This window comes from Muscardinus avellanarius, assembly GCF_963383645.1.
Source record: "Muscardinus avellanarius genome assembly, chromosome: 5".
NCBI lineage: Eukaryota > Metazoa > Chordata > Mammalia > Rodentia > Gliridae > Muscardinus > Muscardinus avellanarius.
In genome coordinates, this window is record NC_137790.1 from 136,071,057 (window position 1) to 136,095,789 (window position 24,733).

Below are 24,733 nucleotides of genomic sequence, written 5' to 3' on the forward strand. Positions count from 1 at the left end.
CAAAATAAAATCGTAAGATCTATAACTTTCCCTATGAAATTCAGCCAGGTGGGTGCTGCACACTTGTAACCCCAGTACTCGGGAGGCTGAGACAGGAGGATCGCAGGTTCACCTCCTGCCTCGGCTACCTAGTGAGCCCCTGTGCTACTTAGTGAGATCCTGTTTCAAAATAAAGAATAAAAAATAGGACTGGGGGTGTAGCTCAGAGGTAGAATGCTCCTGGGTTCCATCCCCAGGACTGAAAACAAATGGCTGAAATTCAAGACTGACAACAGAAACTACTAGCAAATACTAGAGCCCCGGGAACGCCCGTCCGTCGCTGCCGGTGATGGTAAATGGTACAAACACTTTGGTAAGCAATTTGTCGGCTCCTGAGAAGCTAAACGTACACACGTCTTAAAATTCAGTACGCCCATCCCCAGGTATTTGTCCAAGAGAAATGGAAACACTGTCCGTGCAAAGATTGGTATGCGAATGCTTTTAACAGCTGTGTATGATCGACAACTCGCGCAGCCAACCCACTGTCTATCAACAAATGAATGGAGACGTTCACTGTGGCACAGCCCGTCAATAGAATAGTAAACTACTAGACTATTGCTAAGCACGTACACATACACACATCTGGATGAGTCCCAAGAGCATTGTTCTTTTTAATATATTTATGTATTTATATTTATTTATCTTGGTTCTGGGGACTGAACCCGAGGGCATTCTCCCTTTAAGCTACATCCTCCTTTTTAGTTGTTTTTTTGTTTTTGTTTTTGTTTTTTTTTTTGCGGGTCTGGGGATGAGACCCAGGGGCATTTGACCTCCGAGCTCCATCCCCTGCCCTATTTTTTATTCTTTATTTTGAAACCGGGTCTCACTGAGTTGCAGAGGGCCTCACTAAGTAGCTGAGGCTGTCCGTGAACCAAGATCCTCCAGGTCTCAGCCTCCCGAATGCTGGGATTACAACCATGCACCACCACGCTCGGCTTTTACTTTTTTTTTTTTTTTTTTTTTTTTTTTTGGTGGTACTGGGATTCCTGGAAGCCCTTCTACCTCCTAGCTACACTCCCAGACCTATTTTATATCTTTTATTTGGAAACAGGGTCTCTTAAGCCAGCGCGGCTGACTTTGAACCTGCGCGATCCTCCTGTCTCCGCCTCCCAAGCGCGGGGATGACAAGCGTGCGCCACCACACCCGGTCTTGGTTTTTACTTTTTTAGTTTGAAACAGGGTCTCATTAAGTTGCTGAGGCTGTCCTCAAACCCGAGATCCTCCTGTCTCAGCCTCCCGAGTATTGAGATTACACACAAGTGCCACTGTGCCGCGTTCAAGAGCACTATGCCGAGTAAAAATAACCAGACACAACGGAGGACATGCTTTATGATCCCATTCATATGAGACTCTGGTGCCCGCCCCTGACCAGGTCTAGCTGGGCGCATGGTACACATCTGTGATACCAGCTACTTGGGAGGCTGAGACAGAAGGCAAGCCAGTCTGGGCAACAGAGTGAGACCCCATTTCAAAAAGAAAAGAAAAAAAGCCGGGCGTGGTGGCGCCCGCTTGTCATTCCAGCATTCAGGAGGCTGAGACAGGAGGATCCTGGTTCGTGGACAGCCTCAGCTACTCAGTGAGGCCCTCTGCAACTCAGTGAGACCCTGTTTCAAAGTAAAGAATGAAAAAATAGGGCTGGGGGTGTAACTCGGAGGTAGAATGCCCCTGGGTTCCATCCCCAGTACCCCCCCCCCAAAAAAAATGCAGGGAACTATGGCCAGAATGGCAGGAATCTTCCAAGCCACTGATAATAACAAACAGCCAAACAGCCAAGAAACAGGCCAACAACCTCCAGCTATTGTATTCTCCACTAATCCACTCCACGTCGTGACCTTCAGGGCTCCCCACACGCTCTCCGGGAAGCCCCCAGAGCACCTCACGGTCGGCCCTTGCTTTTTCATTGGGTATTATACAAGGGGCTGGAGATATAAGGTTTTGGGTTTTTTTTTGTACTGGAGATTGGACCCACTGCATTCAGCCTCCAAGTTACACCTCTGGCCCTATTTTATTTTTTATTTTGAGACAAGATCTTGCCGGGGTGCCGAGAACCTCACTAGATTGCTATGGTTGTCTTCCAACTTGTGATCCTCTTCCTCCCGCCACCCAAATGCTGGGATCGTAGGGGTGCACCACCATGCCTGGCTGATGCAAAGATTTTTTAAATACATTTCCTATTGGGAAGGGGGGAAATGAGGAGATGGGGGGACACCACGTACTGTGCACATATATGTCACTGTTAACATGATTCCCATTATGCTGTGAGACTATAACGCACCAATAAAGCATAATAAAAAAATAAAATGCAAGCTGGGCGTGGTGGCACATGCTTGTAATCCCAGCATCTGGGAGGCTGAGACAGGAGAATGGCAGTTCACGGACAGCCTCGGCTACTTAGTGAGGCCCTTTGCAACTCAGTGGGACCCTGTTTCAAAGTAAATAATAAAAAAATGGGGCTGGGGGTGCAGCTCAGAGGTAGAATGCCCCTGGGTTCCAGCCCCAGCACTGCAAAAACAAACAAACAAACAAACAAACAAACAAACACCAGGGTTTTTAAATTTGTAAATTTGGGTGAAAATAATCGTATTCTGAAAGATGCTGGGCACAAACAGAGCTGAGGACAGGTGGGGGTTATTCCATTACTGAAAAGAGAGTAGGCACAGGTGCCAGGAGTGTCCTGTCTTTTTTCTGTCATTGTACAAATGTGTACCGAATGTAACGGTAAGAGAGAGACATAACCACGGGTTCTTGTTCTGAACTAGGTATAGAAAACACTAGCCCAGCCCGGCGTGGTGGCACATGCTTGTAATCCCCACGCTTGGGAGGCTGAGACAGGAAGATCGCATGGGTTCGAAGCCAGCCTCAGCTACTCAGTGAGGCTTCCAGCAACTTAGTGAGACCCTGTTTCCAAATAAAATATATATATATATATATATTTTTTTTTTAAAGGTCTGGGAGTATAGCCTGGAGGTAGAAAGACTCTGGGTTCCACCCCCAGTACCACCAAAAAAAAGAAAAAAAGAAAAAAAGAAAATACTAGCTCAAACTCTGTAAGCTTAAGCAATTTTTATTATTACAAAGACGGAAAATAGGATAGATTTAATAAAGCCCTATACCAGAGATAGTATAGGGGAGTGACTTGAGAAGAAGTCACTGAAGTCTTTCGGATATCGAGTAGCTTTATACCCAGTCTTCTGACCCCACTAGACCCACCCTTTCTCTGGGGCAGGTCTTTTGATGTGGGGATTCCTTCCTGTAGACCTGCCCTGTCTCCAGCACAGACCCCACGCCTTTTGTTACACTCCAAAATGTGTTAGTTGATTATGGGGAGTCTGGGGTCTCCTGGAGGCTCATGGCATTCCCCCACATCCTTGAGGAAGTTGGCTTCTCTTAGAAATGTGGAAGACCCTGGGCTTTGGGGCTTCTTCTCCTCTCTTGCTAATCACTCTGGGGCCTGGGGCCTCTGCCGCCTTTTCTATTAAGTTCCTGACTTTCTAATACCAGCGTTATTTTCCCTTTTTGAAACCATTTCCCGATACTGGTACACCGAAGGGCTACAGGGTGTAGGATTCTGAGACGGGCGTTCATAAGAAGCAGAAAGAGTGGGGGCTAAAGACAGCCTCAGCTACTACCTAGTGAGGCCCTCCGCAACTCAGTGAGATCCTATTTCAAAATAAAGAATAAAAAATAGGACTGGGGGTGCAGCTCGGAGGTAGAATGCTCCTGGGTTCCATCCCCGGTACCGCAAAAAAAAAAAAAAAAAAAAAAAAAAAAAAGACAGCAGCCATTTGTTGACCCCTTTCATCCCAAGATTTGGAAACATTCTCTCCTCTGTCTTTCCAGATGAGGTAACTTGTTTAATCCCCATCTGATGCACACCAGTCCCCTTCGGCAGCACTCACACCTGCCAAAGGCTCGCCAGCTTCTGCTTAGCTGCTCCCAGTGATGGGAAGCTGGTTACCTCCCATCCCAGCCCATCAGACAGAAGGCAGCGTAAAGACTCTTCTCATTGGCCCGGATTAACGCCAAGTCCCAGCATCTGCGTTCCTCCAGCCTCATGACCCCCCACCCGTGAATCCCTGTCAGCACACGGCTTCGCTTCGCGCTTCACGTACCTTAGGTAGGAGAGCCTCACACGTCCTCCTCCTGCGCCCTGGGTAGTGCTTAGAAACGACTAGTCACGGCGGCTCTCTCAGGATCACCGGTGCAGAGTCTCTTTAAGGTCTTGTGCTGTTGGCGACATCAGTGAAAAAAAAAAATCATTAAAATATTACCTCCAGGGGCTGGGACATAGCTCAGTCGCAAAGCGCCTACCTTATAGGTGCCGCATTCTGGGTTCCATTCCCAGTTCCAAAAAGATAGAAAAAGACACCCCCAAAAAAGGACCTCTGGCCAGCTTGCTGGTGCACACTTGCATTCCCAGCTACCTGGGAGGCTGAGGCAGGAAGATTGCAAGTTCAAGGCAAGCTTGGGCAACTTGGTGAGACCCTGTCTCCAAACGTGTCTAGGTCAATGGCAGAGTACTTGCCTAACACACACAAAGCCCCGAGTTCAATGCTTGGTACTGCAAAATCAAAAAATCAAGTACAGCCAGGTATGGTGGTACATGCCTATAATCCCTGCACTTGGGAGGCTGAGACAGGAGGATCGCAGGTTCGAAGCCAGCCTCAGCAACTTAGTGAAGCCATCTGCAACCTAGTGGGACCCTGTTTCCAAATAAAAGAATAAAATAGGTTTTAGGGGTATAGCTCAGAGGTAGAATGCCACTGGGTTCTATTCCCAGTACCACCAAAGAATTGTTTTTAAAAAAAAAAAACAAATGCAATAATATAAAAAGGGCTGGAATATAGTTCAGTGGTAGAGGACTCCTAGGTTCAATTCCAACACAGCAAAAACAAACAAACAAATAAAGAAGCCCTACATTTATGTGTAATCCTAATACCTGGGAGGCTGAGACAAGAGGATCACAGGTTCAAGACCAGCTTCAGCAATTTAGCAAGACTCTCAACAATCTAATGAGACTCTGTTTCGAAACAAAACAAGACAAAAAAATTTAAAAAGGCTGGGGGTATAGCTGAGAAGTAGAATGCCCTGGGATCCAATTCCCCATCCGAAAAAAAGGCAAGTTCATCAGTTCTCTGTATAAATCCCGCAGCGGCATTTCTTTTTAAAACTAAGCTTTATTCTTGAAAATCGTCCAAGAAATTGCTGTTCCCTCCTTTATCAGCAGATGTCTGGGGGTCTGCACTCCTTTCCTGTGTCATCCGGTTCCTCTGAAGCGAGCGCGGCCCTTCTGACTCTCCCTCCCCCTCAGCGCCCCTCCTCAGCGCCCCTTCAGTACCTGGGGCTCCTGCCGCTCTGCAGAGCTCCGTGGTCCTGGCTGCTGGGGCGCAGCTAGTGAGAAGAATGGGGGAGGCGGAATCTATCGTGATCCTCCCGCTCCCTCCCTCTCGCCGCAGCCCCCCCTCCTGCTGGCCTCAGAGGCTGCAGAGCTATGGGCCCGAATGTACGCAGGAAAACGAGGACAGAGACTCAAGGGTCAGCAAAATCATGCTGCATTTATTTTTTTATTTTTTATTTCTGTCTCTTTGTGGTACTAGAGATTGAACCCAGGGGCATTCTATCTCTGGGCCACACTCTCCAGCCTTATTTTATTTTTATTTTGAGACAGGGTCTCGCTAGATTGATAGAGTCTCACTCCTTGCTGAAGCTGTGCTCACACCTACGATCGTCCTGCCTCGGCCTCCCAAGTTCTGGGATTACAGGTGTGCAAGTTTTCCCAGTCTCCCACAGCAGATTTCTGAAATGTGTTTTATTTATTTATTTATTGTGGTACTAGAGATGGAGCCCAGGGGCATTCTATATCTGAGTTATACTCCCAGTCCCAGTCCGATTTTACTTCTTATTTGGAAACAGGGTCCCACTAGGATGCTCAGAGCCTCGCTAAGTTGCCAAGGCTGTGCTTTAAACCTGTGGTCCTCCTGTCTCAGCCTCCCAAGTATTGGGATTACGGGTGTGCACCACCACACCCAGCTTGAAGCATGTTTTGTTTTATTTTATTTTATTTTTGGTGGTACTGGGGTTCCTGGAAGCCCTTCTACCTCCGGGCTACACTCCCAGACCTATTTTATATTTTATTTTTGGAAACAGGGTCTCTTAAGCCAACGCAGCTGGCTTCGAACATGCGCGATCCTCCTGTCTCTGCCTCCCAAGCGCGGGGATGAAAAGCGTGCGCCACCACGCCCAGCTTGAAACATGTTTTAAAAGAAGTAGAAGTAGTCTTGCAAGCGGGCTTTATTGAATGTATCTGTCTTTTAAAATGCCATAAAAAAGTGTTTTTATGATTAGCACCAACTCAGGGTGAATTATCACTTTGCCCAGGAGGCTTTCCTAAGGACTTCACGTCCTCTTTTGTTATTTTTTTATTTTTTATTTTTTCCGGTACAGGGCCATTCTACCTCAGAGTTACACCCCCAGCCCTATATTTTTATTTCTGTGTGTGTGTGTGTGTGTGTGTGTGTGTGTGTGTGTGTGTGTGTGTATTACCAAGGATTGAACCCAGGGGCATTCTACCAGAACTACACACCTAGCCCTATAATTTAATTTGATTTTGACGCAGGGTCTCACTAAGTTGCAAAGGGTCTCATGAGATTCCTGAGTCTAGCAACAAATTTAGTATTCTCCTATCTCAGCTTCCCAAGTACTGAGATCATAGAATGTGTCACCCGGCCTGGCTGTGTGTGTGTGTGTGTGTGTGTGTGTGTGGTAGTGGGGACTGAACCCAGGGCCCTCTGCCACTAAGCTATATCTTCTGCCTTTTTATAATTTTTTATTTTGAGACAGGATTTTGCTAAGTTGCCCAGGCTGGCCACAAACCTGAGATCTTCCAGTCTCTACCTGGAAGCGCTGGGATGTCAGGTATGTGCCGCATTACCCAGCTTACCAAATGAAAATTTTCTAAACAATTCTCCAAATCAGGCATAATGGCATAGCCAATATTTGGGTGGCAGAGACAGGAGGATCAAAGGTTCAAGGGTAGCCTCAGCAACTTAGCAAAATAAATAAATAAATAAAATCGTTCTGGGGGCAGTGTGCACTTAAGAGATAAAATGCCCCTGGGTTCACCCCCAACACCAAAAACTAAAATAAAAATAAAAACAGTCCTGGGAGCTGTTTTTCCTTTTGGAATTGCAGATCAGGGGTGGTAGGTCAGCCTTACCTCTCTTTCTTTCTTGAATTATTTCCCAAACTGACCTGCCATAAAGAGATTTCTACTGCATTTGTGAACAAAGTTTGAAAGATGGTTAATAAACGGTGATGAGATCCCTGTGCCTAGCCTCAAACTTAAACAGAAAAAAAAAAAATCTTTGTTTCACCTGGGAAAATCCCTTTCACAATGACCCAACACCTGCCCATCTGTCCTGTCTTCCCGATTTGCCGTTAGAGCACCCAGACATCTGCCACCTGCTGCCCGGGCCACCTGGCACCTGCGCCCTTCAGATGGCCAGATCCCCTCTTTTCAAAGTCAAGGCGGGAGTGTTAACCCCCAGAGTTAGGGGACTTTCTGTCCTGGAAAGAAAGGTAATAGGGATCCGGTGTCCCAGGGCCACTTACAGACTCCTCTTCAAAATGAACAGTGAGGACCTCGACAATCTCCTGATGAACTGCTGAGAAAGTTCCTGTTACAGGACCTCCCAACAGCCAACCTGCTTTCAGGTGGACAGCAAAGCAAACAGGGCTGTTCTGCCTCACACCTGCTTCCCATAAAACTCCAGGGCCGCCCGCCCCTCCTCCAGCCTCAGAACCTGGACCTCCAGCTCAAATTTCTGGTTTTTGTTTTGTTTTGTTTTTTCAGTACTGAGGAACTGGGGATGGGACCCAGGGGCATTCTACCTCCAAGCTACATCCCCAACCCTATTTTTTATTCTTTATTAATATATTATTATTTATTGTTGGTAGTACTGGGGATGGAACCCAGAGGCTTTCTACCTCCTGGCTATATTCCCAGACTTATTTTATATCTTATGTGGAAACAGGGTCTCACTAAGTTGCCGAGAGCCTCACTAAGTAGCTGAGGCTGGCTTCGAACCCGTGCGATCCTCCTGTCTCAGCCTCCCAAGCGCGGGGATTACAAGCGTGCACCACCACACCCGGCTTGCAAGATTTTGTATCACAATAAAATAAATAAATAAAAGGCTGGGGACAGCTGGGAGTGGTGGCACACACTTGTAATCCCAGAATTTGGGAGGCTGAGACAGGAGGATTTCGGTTTGAGGACAGCCTTAGCTACTTAGTGAGTTTCTTTGCAACTCAGTTAGATCCTGTCTCAAAAAAAAAAAAAAAAAAAGAATAAAAATATAGGCCTGGGGGTGTAGCTCAGAGGTAGAATGCCCTGGGTTCCATCCCCAGTACTGCAAAAAAAAAAAAAAAAAGCTGGGGACATAGCTCTCCTGAGTTCAATACCCAGTACCCCAGTACCAGAGACAGAGAAAGAGAAAGAGAGAGAGAAGAAAGAAACACAAAGCTCCCTTCTAGCAACCCTATCATCCATCCTTACAAACGCTCAACTCTCTTATTGGGTTTATCCTGCCATTTCCCAGGCATTGCCCTCTGTAGCTTGGAAGGAAGCTGGCCTCCAGGACAGTGTCCTCGTCTTCAGCCTCTCGTGTCTCACAGTCCGGCTGGTAGTGGAGAGATTGGAGCCGAGCACAGCAAAAGCAGAATCTCAAAACTGTCTTGCTGGGCCCCGGGCCCCGGGTCTGCACGCTCCAGCCTGAGACTTGCTCTCAGCGCTAAGCCCAGAGCCTCATGCTGAGACCTCCAGACCCCCCTGTCCTTACTCGCCGCTGCCCTCTCTCTGGCCACGCACACCGTGCTCTTTCTGAACGCCATGATCTCAGCTTCCCCAGCCTCCCTCTGCATGGACCATCCTCCCTGGCCAGGCCAACTTTCCACCCTGTCTCTTTTCTCAAGCCGTTTTCCTCAGGGAAGCCCTCCCGGTCCTGCGGGACTTCATGCCCACAGTGCCTGCTGGACTATCGATTCACGGTTGATAGTAAGTCGCAGTCATTACCGTTTAGGGTCATCCCGCCCTAGACTAGGCGCTGAGATCCCGGGCCATGCCCCGTGTGTCTTGGTGGTCACCGCGACCCCAGCCCACAGTGCCCACCACATGGCGGTCATTCGATCAAAAAATATTTGAAAGATGAACGTGGTCATGACAGATGAATGTAGTCATGATGGAAGGAAACGAGGGAGGGATCATCTCCCCGACATCCCACAGGGGTTTGGTTGGGAGGTTGCAGACTTAAAACCCCAGCACAGGCTTGTTCATTTTGCTATAAAAACGTCAACTGCAAAGCTGCCATTCCTTGGAGATCACTTGGGGAGCAAAAGTAGTCAGAGGAAGCCGTTCCCAGGAATGCGGTGACTTTTATTGTGTGGGGCCCTGACTCACCTTCCAGACGGCAGTCGTGACGTTGCCCGTCACTCACAGGCGAGACTTTTCTGCCCATATGACTCAGGCTCCACCACCCAGCCAGACCTCCTGCTGTCTCCGGCGGCTGTGGCAGCGGGCTCCCGGGCCCAGCCCGCAGAAGGCTGATGTAACAGTGTCCACACCAGTGCCTCAGCCCTGCCCTCCAGATCAGTCACCGGGGACTTTCTCTCTGTCACCAAGGATGGCCGAGTTGTCTGCTTCTCTTCCTCCTCTCTCTCTCTCTTTCTTTTCTTTCTTTCTTTCTTTCTTTCTTTCTTTCTTTCTTTCTGCCAGATGGGGCATTCTAACTCCAAGCTACACCCCCAGTCCTATGTATTTTATTCTTTATTTTGAATCAGGGTCTCACTGAGTTGCAAAGGGCCTCACTAACTAGCTGAGGCTATCTGCGAACCCCGATCCTCCTGTCTCAGCCTCCCCAATGCTTGGATTACAAGTGTGTACCACCCTGCCCAATTCCATTTTCTTCTTCTTCTTCTTCTTCTTCTTCTTCTTCTTCTTCTTCTTCTTCTTCTTCTTCTTCTTCTTCTTCTTTCTCCTCCTCCTCCTCCTCCTCCTCCTCCTCCTCCTCCTCCTCCTCCTCCTTCGCCTCCTCCTCCTCCTCTTCCTCTTCCTTCTCTCTGTCTTCCTATGTGATCCTCCTGCCTCAGCCTCTGGGGCGCGGGGACTGTAGACCTGCACCTCCGCACCCAGATTCTAACCACGCTCCTCCTCTTCCATTTCTAAAACCCAGCAAAGAGACGTCCCCTCAAGCCCCGCTGAGGCCCTGACAGGGAGGCCCACCAGGTGGGCAGACCTGCCGCCCCTGACCCTTCAGGATGCTCTGAGCATCAGGGCCCCAGGGAGCCTGGGGGAAACCAGCTGAGGGTATGAGCCAGGCCAGATGAGGCGCCCGGAGAGTGGACGGCCCGCTTGCTCATCGCAGGCTGGCGGGGCTCTGTGTCAGACGGGTCTGCCCACTTAACCACCAGCCCTCAAAGTCCAGCCGCTGCCACAGAAGCTGTTCAACACAGGCAGTAAAGTGACCGCAGGTCAGGGGTCGAGGAATGTGGCACGGGCCTCGCATCCCCGGGATGGCATTTCTCTTACCCATCTGTCTTTCTCACGCTCCAGGCCTCTCTCAGTTGGGAAGGCCTGTAGAAATCTGGCTGGCTTTCCCCACAAAGCTGCCGGTGGGCCTCGGCAGGAGAGGGCTGTGAGCTCCAGCCAGGGTGAGCGGCCATGGCTTCGGGCAGCTCCCACGGGGGCGTCCGCGCCTGCAAACTCTTCCTCCAACGTACCAAGGTCCCCAGCACCTCTCAGAGGACTGGCTGTCATTCATGGGCAGCACCCAAGGGAGTGCCGATCTGGGCCAGCCCACACATTCTACAGAGGGGGAAACTGAGGCTTGGGTCACACCAGCAGCAAAGAAGGTGAACTGGGCTGGAAAGCCAAGCATCCTGCGAGGCCCCTGAGGGTAAGACCTGTGTCCTCACCCCACGTGACCTCAGTGTCAGCGCCCGCAGCTCAGAGGTGAATTGTGGGTGCAGTGACGGGCTTCCAGAAGAAGAGGGAAGAGGGGGCCTGGGCCTAGGAGCAGAAGAAGAGGGAAGAGGGGGCCTGGGCCTAGGAGCAGAAGAAGAGGGAAGAGGGGGCCTGGGATGTTGAGCTCTTTACTCCCAAACAAGGTGAGCTGCTCCTCTGAAACCCTGAGCGGGAGATAACCATCCCCACCTGAGAAGGCAGGAAGATTAGACCGGCCTCCCCGCCCGGGGCTATTCAGGGCTAAGCGAGAGGGGACCACAGGACAGACACATGTTTACAAGTGCGAGAGGATGTCGGGCTTCCTTGTTTTTCTCTCTAAATGTAGACACAGTGGCTGGGCCCGGTGGCGCACACTTGCAATCCCAGCATCTGGGAGGCTGAGGCAGGAGGATCACGGTTCACAGACAGCCTCAGCTACTTAGTGAGGCCCTTTGCAACTCAGTGAGACCCTGCTTCAAAATAAAGAATAAAATATAGGGCTGGGGGTGTCGCTCAGAGGTTGAATGCCCCTGGGTTCCATCCCCAGTATCACACACACACAAAATATATATGCATATAAATAGTGTATGTATATAAATACATGTATTTATACATGTATAGATGTATACACACACATACTTTTTCTCTCTCTTTCTCTCACCATCTCTTCTTTTTTGACACTCTCTCCTTGTTTCACTTATTGTACTGGGCAGAATGTGAACTTGAGAGATTTGCGGGGTGTGTGCATGTGTGTGCATGTGTGTGCACGTGTGTGCACGTGTGTGCATGTGTGTGCATGTGTGTGCATGTGTGTGCATGTGTGTGCATGTGTGTGCATGTGTGTGCATGTGTGTGCATGTGTGTGCATGTGTGTGCGTACTTACGTGTAATCTCGCCCACGCTCCGAGGAGTCAACCCCGGGGAATTCCACCTCCAAGCTCTGCCCCCAGCCCTGCCTATGTTTACATTTTGAACCAGAGTCCCACTAAGTTGTCGAGAGGGTCTCTCTCTAAGTTTCTGAAGCCAACGTTGAACACGCGGTCCTCCTGTCTCCACCTCCCAGGTCCCGGGATTACGGTGTGCACCCAGGTGCGCGCCGGCTGCTTTTCTCCAAGACCCGATCACCCTTTCTCCTTCAGCAGTGGCTTTTGTCCCATCTTTCTTTCAGTTTCCTCTTCCTCCCATGTGAGTTATTTTTCTGCCTATGAACCTGACTGATTGACTGATTCTTCCTCCCTCAGATCAGTGCGCTTGACACAGAGGAGTGTCCTGAGCAGCTCCCTGCATGGTGTGAAGAGGCCACCCCACCCCTAGGCGCAACCTGGGATGTGCCCTGCACTGCCCACTCCGCCTTGTCCTCACCGGCATGGTGTGCATGCGTGTGTGTGTGTGTGTGTGTGCGCGCGCGTGTTACTGGAAATGGAACCCAGAGGCACTCTGCCTTGGAGCTACACCCCAAGCCCTATTTTTAATTAATTAATTATTTACTTAGAAACAGGGTCTCACTAAGTTGCAGAGGACCTCCCTAAGCTGCTGAGGCTGGCCTCGATCCTGTAAGATGGCGGTTCACAGCCAGCCTCAACTACTTAGGGAGGCCCTTTGCAACTCAGTGAGACCCTGTTTCAAAATAAAGAATAAAAATTAGAACTGGGGGTAGAGCTCAGAGGTAGAATGCCCCTGGGTTCCATCCTCAGTACCACGAGGAGAAGGAGAAAGGGAAGGGGAAAGGGAAGAAGAAGGAGGAGGAGGAGGAGGAAGAAGAGGAGGAGGAGAATAAAGAGCAGAAGGAGAGGGAGAAGGAGGAGGGGGGATGTCCACTGGGGCCCAGGAGTCAATGATCCTGGCCGGGTCTGGAAAGGAAGGCGTGGGGAAAGAAAAAGGCCTTGGAGGTGGGGCCAGATGGTGCAGACCTTTTCTTGCTGTAAGTAGGCGCCTGACTTTGCGGTTCCCCCCCTCCCTCTAGCCTTGGTATTCCATCCCCTTGAGAAATCCAGGCTTCGCGAGATGGCCCTGCGCCCATTGAATTCCCTGGTCTTGCCACAGGCCCCATAACTCAGAAGCAGCGGCCCTGATGGACCCACGGAAAGGCCCAGTGTCAGCGCAGTGGGGAGATGGTGACTCTAAATGACAGGGTCCAGCCCTGCGAGGGGCCGCACAGGTTTGGCGCGCACGCCAGGTGGGATGCCGCCTTTCCCGTGGCCGGGGCCCACGGGTCTGGGGTCACGGGTGGCTTCACTCTGCTGATAACCTACGCCAAAATCTCGCTCCCCATACTCACATGGGCTGCGCTGGTTTGGCGAGATTAGTCCCCGGAGCGGGCAATGTCTCTACCCATGAAGCAGGGCAGAGGATCTGGGAATGGGAAGGGCTCAGAGAGGCCCTCTGTGTGGACAACACAAACAGAGAAGCTTAACAAGGTATAAAGATAGCAATGGCGGTGGAATCAAAAGAAACCTCAGTCCTTTCTGTGGCTGCATCCCGAGGACAACCTACGTAAACGTGGCCTGGGGGAGGTGAGTAGACAAGGGGTCTCCAGAGATTAGAGCCCACCAGCCCCGGAGGCGAGGATTCAAATTAAGGGTGGAAACTGGGCAAAAGACACTGGGTCCCCAAGACCCAGTTCTGACCAATCATAAGAGAACCAATGGGCAAACTCCAGAAGGTTTAAAGGTTCACTTCCAAGAAGTTTGACAGTTACTTTTTTGGGCCCCCTTCCCTCCTGTGTTGGGGGGCATTTTCGTTGCCTATCCTTCTTTGCTTACAAATAAACTTTCCTATTTCAATACCCTTTATTAGTCCTTGGACTTCATTCATCAAAACTTACTGGACAAGAAGAGGAGAAACCCCGTAACATTTGAGTACCTTAAATGGAACATTGAAAGCCGGGCGTGCTGGTGCACGCTTTAAATCCCAGCACTCGGGAGGCTGAGACAGGAGGATCGTGGTTTGGGGTCAGCCTCAGCTACTTAGTGAGGCCCTCTGCAACTCAGTGAGACCCTGTTTCAAAATAAAGAATAAAGCCGAGCCGGGCGTGGTGGCGCGCAATTGTCATCCCCGCGCTTGGGAGGCAGAGACAGGAGGATCGTGCAGGTTCGAAGCCAGCCGCGCGCGCTGGCTTAGGAGACCCTGTTTCCAAATTTAAAAAATGTAAAAATAGGTTTGGGAGTGTAGCCCGAAGGTAGAGGGGCTTCCAGGAACCCCAGTACCACCAAAATAAATAAATAAATAAATAAATAAATAAAGCCGAGTGTCCCAGCATTTGTGAGGCTGAGACCAGAGGATCTATATTCGTGGACAGCCTCAGCTACTATTTAGTGAGATCCTTTGCAACTCAGTGACACTCTGTTTTAGGATAAAGAATAAAAAAACTAGGGCTGGGGATGTAGCTCAGAGGTACAATGCCCCTGGCTTCCATCCCCAGTACCACAAAATAATAATAATAATAATAATAATAATAATAATAATAATAAATAAAAGAAAGAATAAAAAATAGGTCTGGGGGTGTTTTGCTTGAAGGTAGAATGCCCCTGGCTTCCATCCCCAGTACCACACACACACCTTGTTTTCTATGTGTGTGTGTTTGTGTGTGTGTGTGTGTGTGTGTGTGTGTGTGTGTGTGTGTTACTGGGAATGGAAACCAGGGGCATTCTACCTCTGAGCTTCTCCTCCAGCCCTATTTTTTATTCTTTATTTTGGGCCTCATAAGTTCCTGAGGCTGGCCACGAATCTGCGATCCTCCTGTCTCAGCCTCCCAAGTACTGCGATTATAAGCATACGCTACTATGCCTGGCTAAACAAATTAAAAAATAAAGAAAGAAAGAAGACCCTTCACCCAGGAGCAACACTGAGTTTCGGCCTCCTCTACCCGCATTTCTTGGTAAGCTCCTTTAACCAGCCTTCTCTGGGTTCTGATAAAGCCAGCCCTAGAGGTGGTAGTGGCTGCTCCTACCGTTTCTGTCTGTTGGGAAACAATTCTCTGTATATTTCTACACATCCTGTAATAGCTTTTGTTCAGGAATACCTTTTCAAAGAAGTTTGCAAATTAAACAGCCTTGGAAACTAGAGATAACATCTCCCTCTGGGGCAGGGGAAGGTTTTCTGACCAGGAAAGTAGAGATAGTGACCTCTCACACACATACACATCCATCCCAGGGCAGTCTGGGCAGGTGTTCTGGGCTGGATTGTATTCCTCCCAAAATTCACTTGTTGAAGTCCTAAGTTAGAGGATCTTAGCATGCTATTGCATTTGGGGCTATTTTTTAAATTTATTTTTATTATGGTATTATTTAATAAAATTGGAAAATTTGCAAATATCTCATAATAGGAGACTGGTTAAGTAAAATATAATGGTTTTCTATAAAGGAGCACTCATGTAGTCAGCAATGATACATAGACGAATGGAGACAGGGTCTGTAAAGGGGCAAATGTGAGGTCACACGGGGTCATATGAGTAGGTTCAAGTCCAGTATGTATGGTGTCCTGATAAGAAGAGATTAGCATGCAGACATGCACAGAGGAAAGACAGGATGAAGAGAGGGAGAACGAGGTACTCTGCAAATCAAGGAGAGAGGCCTCAGGAGAAATGACCCGGCTAACACTTTGATCTCAGAATCCTAGCCCCTAGGACAGTGAGAAAATAGATTCCTGTTGTTGAAGCCCCTCAATCTGTGCCATTTGTTACAACAGCTCTAGCTGACTGATACAGGAGGTCTGCTAGCTGCCTCTTTATAAGACTGGGTATTTCTTGGGCTTCGAGTTTCTCAGCTGTGTTTTGGGCTTAGCATCTGCACAGGCCCACCTCCGCCATCACCCCTTGAGGGCTTGGGAGACCAGGACAGCTGTGCACACAGGAAGCTCATGATGTCTACTGTGCATTGAGTGATAAACTGTCCAAGTCCATGTAGGCTCAGTGTCCCCTCCACAGGCGGACCTCCAGATGTGGGGCGAGCCAGCCCAGCTGCTGCCAGCACACTGCTGCTTGGGAACCTCTTGACCACCTGACATCACCCCCAATGACCTTGTGCTGCCCTTCTCATCTGTCAGCCCTCCTCCGAGAGTTGTATTAGCAATTCCCTCTATTAATTCCTCTCTGTAGAAATGCCTAGTGTGGTTTCTGTTTTCCCAAGTGCGCCCCGGTTGGCATCCCAGGCCTGAGCTCCACTTTGGATCAGGGCTTGTCGGAGGCACAAAAGGACCATGGTCTATTCTCTTAGACCACGAGGTCAAGTGAGTGCCAGACAGCCATGCAGGCGGAGGATATAGAGAGGCATGAGAGCCAGCATGGGGCCAGGCTCAAAGCACAATTCCCAGCTCCGTGTGCGTGCGTGCGTGCGTGTGTGTTGCTGAGGATTGAGCCCAGGGATGTTCTACTTCTGAGCTATAACCCAACACTATTTTTTATTTATTTTGAAACTGGCTCTTGTTGAGTTACCATGCTAGCCTTGAACCTCCAATCCTCCTGTCTCAGCTTCCCAAGTACTGGGATGAAAGGCTTAAAAAAGAGGGGCAGGGGTGTAGTTTGGAAGTAGAACACTACTTTAAGTTGTATGTTTGGTTGTTTGGATTGTAGCAGTGAGGAGGTTGACTGACACAAACCCCCAAGTACCACCAAAAAGAGAGAGAGAAAGGATGGAAGAAAGGAAGGAAAGGAGAATAAAATAGTATGTAATACAAAATAAATCACACATAGTGAATATAAGTTTCATTTCATTAAACTTTTGTGTCCAGAGGGTGTGTGTGTGTGTGTGTGAGAGAGAGAGAGAGAGAGAGAGACAGAGACAGAGACACAGATAGACAGAGACAGAGAGAGATTAACTATACTGGGTTGAGTTATTAAGTAGGCAAGTAGGTGATAAAATTATTATTATCCTGGTGTGGTAATACATGCCCATAATCTTGGTACTTGGGAGGCTGAGACAAGAGGATTGTAGGTGAGGGGCCAGCCTCAGCGACTTATCGGGACCCTGTTTCAAAATAAAAATAATAAAATATGCCTGGGGGTGTATTTCAGAGGTAGAATGCCCCTGGATTCAATCCCCAGCATAAGCAAATAAATTAATTAATATTAGCATTAATATTAATATTATAGGCTGTGATCGAACACTGGTCTGGAGAGCCATCTTTATTGCTATCCCTTGTGGAGCAGGAGAGTCCTAGCTGTGCGCCAGCCCGTTTTGTGTGTCTACCAAGGGAGCACTGAGCAGGGAGCTGCCGGAGCTGCAGAGGAAGAGTGCTGCCTGGGAGGAGTTCAGGCTGGGGCTGCAGCAGAAACCAGCACTGGCTGGGGGATGGCACAGGCCTCATCCCAGCTGCTCGGGAGACGGAGACAGGAGGCTTTCAGACTGGGCCACTTAGCAATACCCTGTCTCAAAATACATTTTTTTAAGCTGGGTATGGCAGTGGATGCCTGTAATTTTACTTACTTGTAAGGTTGAAACAGGACAATGGCAGGTTTGAGGCCAGCCTCAGCAACTTAGTGAGACCCTGTTTCAAAATAAAAAATAAAATGGGCTGGCGGGGTACGTAGCTCGGATGTCCCTGGGTTCAATTCTCAGCACCAAAATAAAAATTTAAAAAAAAATTTTTTTTAAAGGGCTACTGGGCATGTACTTCAGTGGTAGAGTGCTAAGGAGGTTGCATGAGCCCTCCTGAGTTCAAGCCCCAGAAATACACGTGCGCGCGCACACATACACACATACACACACACGTACCCCATAGCAGACTACCTCCTGAGAGAGTGAGCGAAGTGGGTGCCTCGTGAGAAGGCCAGATGTTTTCATGTGGCTACTAAGATGTCACAATCTTGACACGTTGACAGGTTATGTCAAAATGAAAAACTCTGAGCCGGATGTGGTGGTCCACACCCGTAATCTCAGTACCCGGGAGGCTGAGACAGGAGGATCACAGGTTCGAGGACAGCCTAGGTAACTTAGCAAAGACTCTCAGCAACCTAGATACTGTTTCAAAACAAAATGAAAAATATATATATTTAAATTTATGTAAGAATATACATAATATATATAATATATATTCACATATAAATATATTATTCATATATTATATAATATATATTCATATAAATATAATATATATCAATTTTATATATAATATCTATATCTCCTGGCGTGGTAGCGCATGCTCATAATCTTGGCACTTGGGAGGCTGAGACAAGAGGATTGCAGTTTGGAGACCAGCCTCAGCAACTTAGTGGGACCTTGTTATATATATACTTTTATATATAAATTATATAATATATAAGTAAAATCTATTTATTTATTATGTATATAAAATAATGTAAAATACATACAAATATATAAATTTGTAAATGTATATATATATATGTATATTTAAAGGGCTGGGGGTATTAACTTGGAGGCAGAATGCCCCTGAGTTCACTCCCCAGTGCCACAAACATTAATATATAAGTAAATAAACAAAAACTCTGTTTCTTAAAACTATTAGTCAATGTATAAAATAGTTCCTCGCAGTCCTTAGCCCACGCTTGACTTTCACCTGAACCCAGTGAGGCTCAGAAATAGGATAAAGATGCCTGTGTATGCTTTTTTTTTTTTAAGCCTTCAGTTTAATGGTTGGGTTTTAGGCCGAGGCGAAACATCCCCGTATCAAAACAACTGTGTGGGCCCCAGCTGTCCGCGCTGTGGTGGGAAGGGCTGTAGGAAAATTCCACGGGCCTTCCCCGAGGAGCCCCTCGCACAGACTCCCAATTCTCCACCCTGCCAACTTGAGGTCAGCGTGGCTTAAAGGTGGCATTTGTATCAGCCAGCCTTGGCCTCCCAGGCCAGGGCTAAGTAAACAGGAGTCCTGGGGACGGCCATTTCTCCACGAGGGCCCCGGGTGGGTTTTTCCAAGGGAATGAAAGGTCGCCTTTGTGTCCAGGAGAGGAGGACGAGGATCTGCTACCCGCAGCTGCCGGTTCTCCATGACCTCACCGATGCTGGCTTGCTCACCATTGCAGGCGTCAAGGAACCAGCGCCACCTCCCTAGGAGGAGGAGGAGGAGGAGGAGGAGGAAGGGGCTGGCCGCCACCCCTGGACACCGGGTGGCCATGACCCAGTGCCACCTACATCTCGGAAGAGGTGCCCCGATGCGTCCAGGTGTCAAATGCCCTGCTGCTTTTCTCCGGAGGAATGAACATGAGAGTGGCCCTGGCCCTATAATTTAGGGCCTTCCTGGCAAACCTCAATTGCCGCCTGCGTCTCCGCGACCCGCCACCGCTCTCCCATTTGGACCCTGCGCTTCCGTGCGTCCCTATTCTCAAATCGCTTCCCTTAAATTGTCTTGAGACGCAAGACAAAGTCCTTTAAATGGCTTCTTCATGGACACTTTTCTCCTCCAAAAACCTTTAACATACCCTGCTGTCCCTTGAACATCTATTTTAACGGTCTTACAGATGACATCCTTTTTTTCTAGGTAAAGGAAAAGAGAGGAGAAAGGGGTGATTTTCTATGACCAGTCAAGAATCAAACCCAAGCATCATTTCTGAATTTTTTGTTGTTGTTCTTTCAAAAATGTCTAGGGGGAATTTAGGTTTTTCAGGAAGCGCCAGCCTGGTGGGGACGGAAGGAACCTGTCATGCTCCAGATGTCTGACCTTATGGGAGGCGAAAGCACCTCTCCAGGCGTTGCTTTACCAACTGGAGATACAAGAATCGGACTAAGTCAGATTTGCCTGAGTGCTGGAGCTAGGCCAGCAGGTGGCTGTAAAGTGGCCCGTGCCAGTGCCTTCCAGTCTTTAACACTGTAGGGGAGAAATTCTTGGTGTGGTGTTGGTGGGTCTTTAACACCTTGGCCATGGCTTCACAATCTCCCTTATTATTATTTTTGTATTGGAGATTGAACATGTACCTCCAGGTTAAATCCCCTGCCCCTTTTTTTATTTTTCATTTATTTTGAAACAGGGTCTCGCTAGATTGCTGAGGATATCACTAAGTTGCTGAGGCTGGTCTCAAACCTGGGATCTTCCTGTCTCAGCCTTGCAAGTACTGTGGTTACAGGTGTGGCAGCACACGGAGCTTACAATCTTCCTTTATAACAGAGGCCCAGGCGATCTGCTGGCACTAGGAGCTGGAATTTAATAACAGAACTTTGATTTATTATACTTATTTTTTCCTTCTACCTTTTATTTATTTTGTGTATGACTAGTTTTCTAGTGATGCTCAAAATGTAGTTCCCTTTTTAGTTTCTTTTTTTCTTTTTTCTTAATTATTTATCTATTTATGTGGTACTGAGGATGGAACCCAGGGGCTTTTCTACCTCTGGGCTATACTCCCAGACCTATTTTATATTTTATTTGGAAACAGAGTCTCACTATGTTGCTGAGAGCCTCACTAAGTAGCTGAGGCTGGTTTCAAAGCTGTGCGATGCTTCGGTCCCAATCTCCCAAGTACTAGGATTACAAACATGCACCACCACGCCCAGCTAGTTTCTTTCTTCCTTCCTTCCTTCCTTCCTTCCTTCCTTCCTTCCTTCCTTCCTTCCTCTTTCCTTTTTTTTTTAGAATGGACTTCCATTTTGAAATTGAGGCCAACAAGCAAGAGTTGGGGTGGAAGAGTGCTCTAAATAAACTATCTCTACTTTTCCAGCGTGTCCTTTTTTTGAAGGACGAGCTGTCCTTGACTGTCACAAAAGAACTGAGACAATCAACTTACAAGGAGAAAAGGTTCATTTGGGCTCCCGGCTTCAGTCCATGGCCACTTGGCCCTGTTGCTTCGGGCCTGTGGTGGCACGGTACATCACAGCGGGAGCATGTGAGAGAGACCCCTATTCATCTCATGGCAGCTGAGAAGCAGAGAGAGAAACGGGAAGACGCTGGGGTCCCAATACCTCCTTAAAGGCAAGCCCCCAATGGCCTAACTTCCTTCCACGAGGCTCCACCTCCTCTCGATAATGCACTAGCTGGTCCAAGAAAAGGAGCAGGTATTGGTTTGGCATCACAAAGAAAACTTGGTAGGTAGGTATACTTGTAAACACAGACTCTTGGACAGCAAGGGCGGACTAGAATGGCTTTCTTCCCTCATCTCACACTCTCTTACTTTTGCTGTCTCCTTTCCCTCTTGTTTCTTCTGAAGATCCATTGTACTTCTTTCCATTCCGTTCTCCCGGTGCCTCTTTTCCTGGACAGTCTCTGAATATCTTTCTTATTCCTTCCCGAGGTAGCACGAGGGCCTGGGTTCGACCGCTGGTGCTGCCAAAGCAAAAAGTGAAAAGGAAAGAAAAAGATACCGAGTGACTCCTTCTACCAGGCGTGGTCCTATGAAGCCGATCGTATCAGCTTCGAGCGTCTAGTGGTAGAAATCTACGGCCAGTCTGATTCTTTCCTGTCTACAGGAAAGCCAAGATGCAGTTTCCTTTGGCAACCGTGGGGGGTTGGCTGGCTCCAGGATCCCCCATAGGCACTCAGAACTGTGGAAGAGCAAGCCTCATAGCAACTGCATAGAGTTTTCATACAGCTTAGGCATACATCTGTGGATTCTTTATAATACCCAATACAACACAAATATTATGTGCATAGTTATTACACTGCATAATTTAGGAAACAACGACAAGGAAAAAAGTCTGTGTGTGCTCAGTATGAATGTGTGTGTGTATATATATATATATTGGGGGGGGGAGTGTGTGTGTTTTGATTCATGTTTGGCTAAATCTGCGTAACTCGTGCAGATGGAGGGCTGACTAGAATTGCCCGGACCTTCCTTGAAATATTTTTCTCTTTAGCTTTCAAGTGCAGAAATAGGCCTGGATATTTTTTTGTCAATTTAACCTGTCACTCAAAAACTCCTTTTGGTTTGTAGACTCAAGTCTTTCTTCAGCCCTTTGCAATGTTCTTTATTATGTTTTCTTTCTTTCTCTCTCTTTCTTGTTCCCTTTTTCTTTCTTCCTTCCTTCCTTCCCTCCTTCCTGTATGGGAATTGCACCTAGGAGCATTCTAGCACTGAGCGACCTCCCAGCCCTTTTTATTCTTTGAGTACTGGCTTGCTAAGCTGCCAGTCTGGCCTCAACTTGTGATCCTCCTGCGTCAGCCTCTCAAGTAGCTTGGGTGTCCAGCATTAACGCACCGGCTCTATTATTTCTCTTACCAATCCCTCTGAGTCCTTCTGGAAGCTTCTCTCCATGTGAAGTCATTGGCTCTGGCCTCCTTGGCTGGTCTTGTCCCTAATTCGCATCTCTGTATTTCCGTTCTGTGCTTTCAGGGGCCTGAACTGTTAGCCTTGTTTTTCTCTGCTGTCTCTGAGTCCCCGTGACGATCATTTTCCCTTTCAATTCATCAGATGAGCCCTGGAGTTGGGGAACCCTGTATTTTTAGCTCTTTACTCTTTTTGCCCTATTTAAACACCTGCAGGTGTTTTGTTTGGGCTTTTTTAGGTTCATGTCTTCATCTTCCCCTTTCAACTGCCTTATGTCACTGGGCGTGTGTTGCGTTTGTCCCTCCTTGACGGCCTTCTCCCTGCCAGCGCCCTGGCTCGGGTCTGAGCACTGAGCACCCTCAAGGCTGGATTTCCCATCAGCGGTCAGACCCGGGAAGGTTTAGTCCTAATTACGGCAGCTGCAGGCCAGCCGCTGACAGGAGATGTGACATGCCGCCCACCTCCTACAGAAGCTTCTGGAAAATGCCTCTTTAACGTGGGGTGTAGCTCTGGGTTCCATCCCCAGACCCGCAAATAAAAAATGAATAAATACCAGAAATTTGCTTAAAAAGATCTGCTTCTGGGGTCCTGTTACTCTTCACAGCAGAGTTACGAGAATGTTCTAACAGCGCGTGACACATTTGTTACTGTAAAGAAAAAAAAGAGACACAGAGGGACCAGACTCATGATTAAGTTAGCTAAACGCCTCCTTTATGACTTGTGCATGACCAGATGAGTCAAATGTCCCCATCATATTTACACCATATGCATAGACAGACCTCCATCTGGAGGCGAATAACTAAAACACGCTCGGAGGAGAGAACTGTAACACTTTAGAAGTAGTCCAGTTGAGCAGCCGGGCGTGGTGGCGCAAGCTTGTCATCCCCGCGCTTGGGGGGCAGAGACAGGAGGATCGCGCAGGTTCGAAGCCAGCCGCGCGCGCTGGCTTAGGAGACCCTGTTTCCAAATAAAAAAAATGTAAAAATAGGTCTGGGAGTGTAGCCCGGAGGTAGAAGGGCTTCCAGGAACCCCAGTACCACCAAAAAAAAAAAAAAGAAGTAGTCCAGTTGAGTCAGCGCAGCCAGGACCCCAAACTCTGGGCCTATTGGGAAAAGACATGGTGCTGGCATGGCGGCGCACTCGGATCACCCCAAGTCCTCGGGAGACTGAGGCAGGAGGAAAACAACTTGTGGGTGCCCTCAGCAATTTAGCCCAATCAACTTAGTAGGACCCTATTTTAAAATAAAATATAAAATAGGGCTTGAGGTGTAGGTCAGAGGTACAATATGCTTGGGTTCAATCCGCAATACACACACACACACACACACACACACACACACACACACACACACAGTTGTGACCATCATAAGGCTTTCTTCCCTGGATGGTCTCTGAGCTCAAGCTGCCTTTACTACAAAGGGGATTTTCCCCTCAAATAAGAGCTTTATGTTTCTTTTGTTGCGCGGTATTTATTATTTCTTGTTACGCATCGTGGGAGGCTGGGGGCTGGCTCTCTGTGGCAGCTCATATCCTCCTCAAAGTCACAGACACACGGCTACCTCAAATGCCAGGGGCTCCAGTCACCTCATCAGCTCTTCAGCAACAATGGGTTTTGACAGCCATGCGGGTGGTGCTCCTGTGTCTGCGATGGTCTGCCTCAACTGCCCCAAAGCTCCACAGGACTAAAAGGCTTCCCCTCTGGGGACTCAGCATGACGCTTAGCTGGGAGCATCTCAGTCACGGTGGTTCTGAAAGAAGCCCAACTTGCCCTGCAAACAAACACACACACACACACACACACACACACACACACACACACACACCCCAAAGGGCATAGCCACAGCCAGGCATGGCTCCCCTAACTCTGATTCTGTGTTATCCATCTCTGCCTGCCTGAGACTTTCAGGCTCAAAAGGTGGTCTATTAACATTCATAGCTTCACTCCAAACCAAATGCCGTGCGTGTGTGTGTGTGTGTGTGTGTGTGTGTGTGTGTTACTGGGAATTGAACCCAGGGGCATTCTACCTCTGAGCTACACCCCAGCCCGATTTTTTATTCTTTATTTTGAAACAGGGTCTCACTAAGTTGCAGAGGGCCTCACTAAGTAGCTGAGGCTGGCCGCGAACCTGCGATCCTCCTGTCTCAGCCTCCCAGGCCCTGAGATGACAACCATAGCTAAACGCCTTTTCTTTCTGAAGTCGGCTGCGTGCTAGTGCACACAGCCCTGGCCCCTGGGCTCCCGCATCTGTGACCCTTTCAAGGACTCACTGGCCCAGAGCCCCGCGGGAGTGTGCGCAGGGCTTCTGGGGAGAGGGACCAGGGGGCCCTCGCAAAGGTCCGCGCCCTGCTGGCGCGTGGCCGAGCCCGGGGGGCGTCCCTGGCTTTGGAGAATTCTCGTATTGTTCCTGGGGCTCGGCGGCTGCAGCTCCATTCAGCCGGCAGCCTGGCGTCTCCCCGCGCACCTGCCCCGCGCCCCCGCCGGCCCGCCCGCCATCTGTCGTCTGAGCGCCTTTGTGAGCAGCCGCGACTGGCGTCCTGGACGACACCCAAGGGGA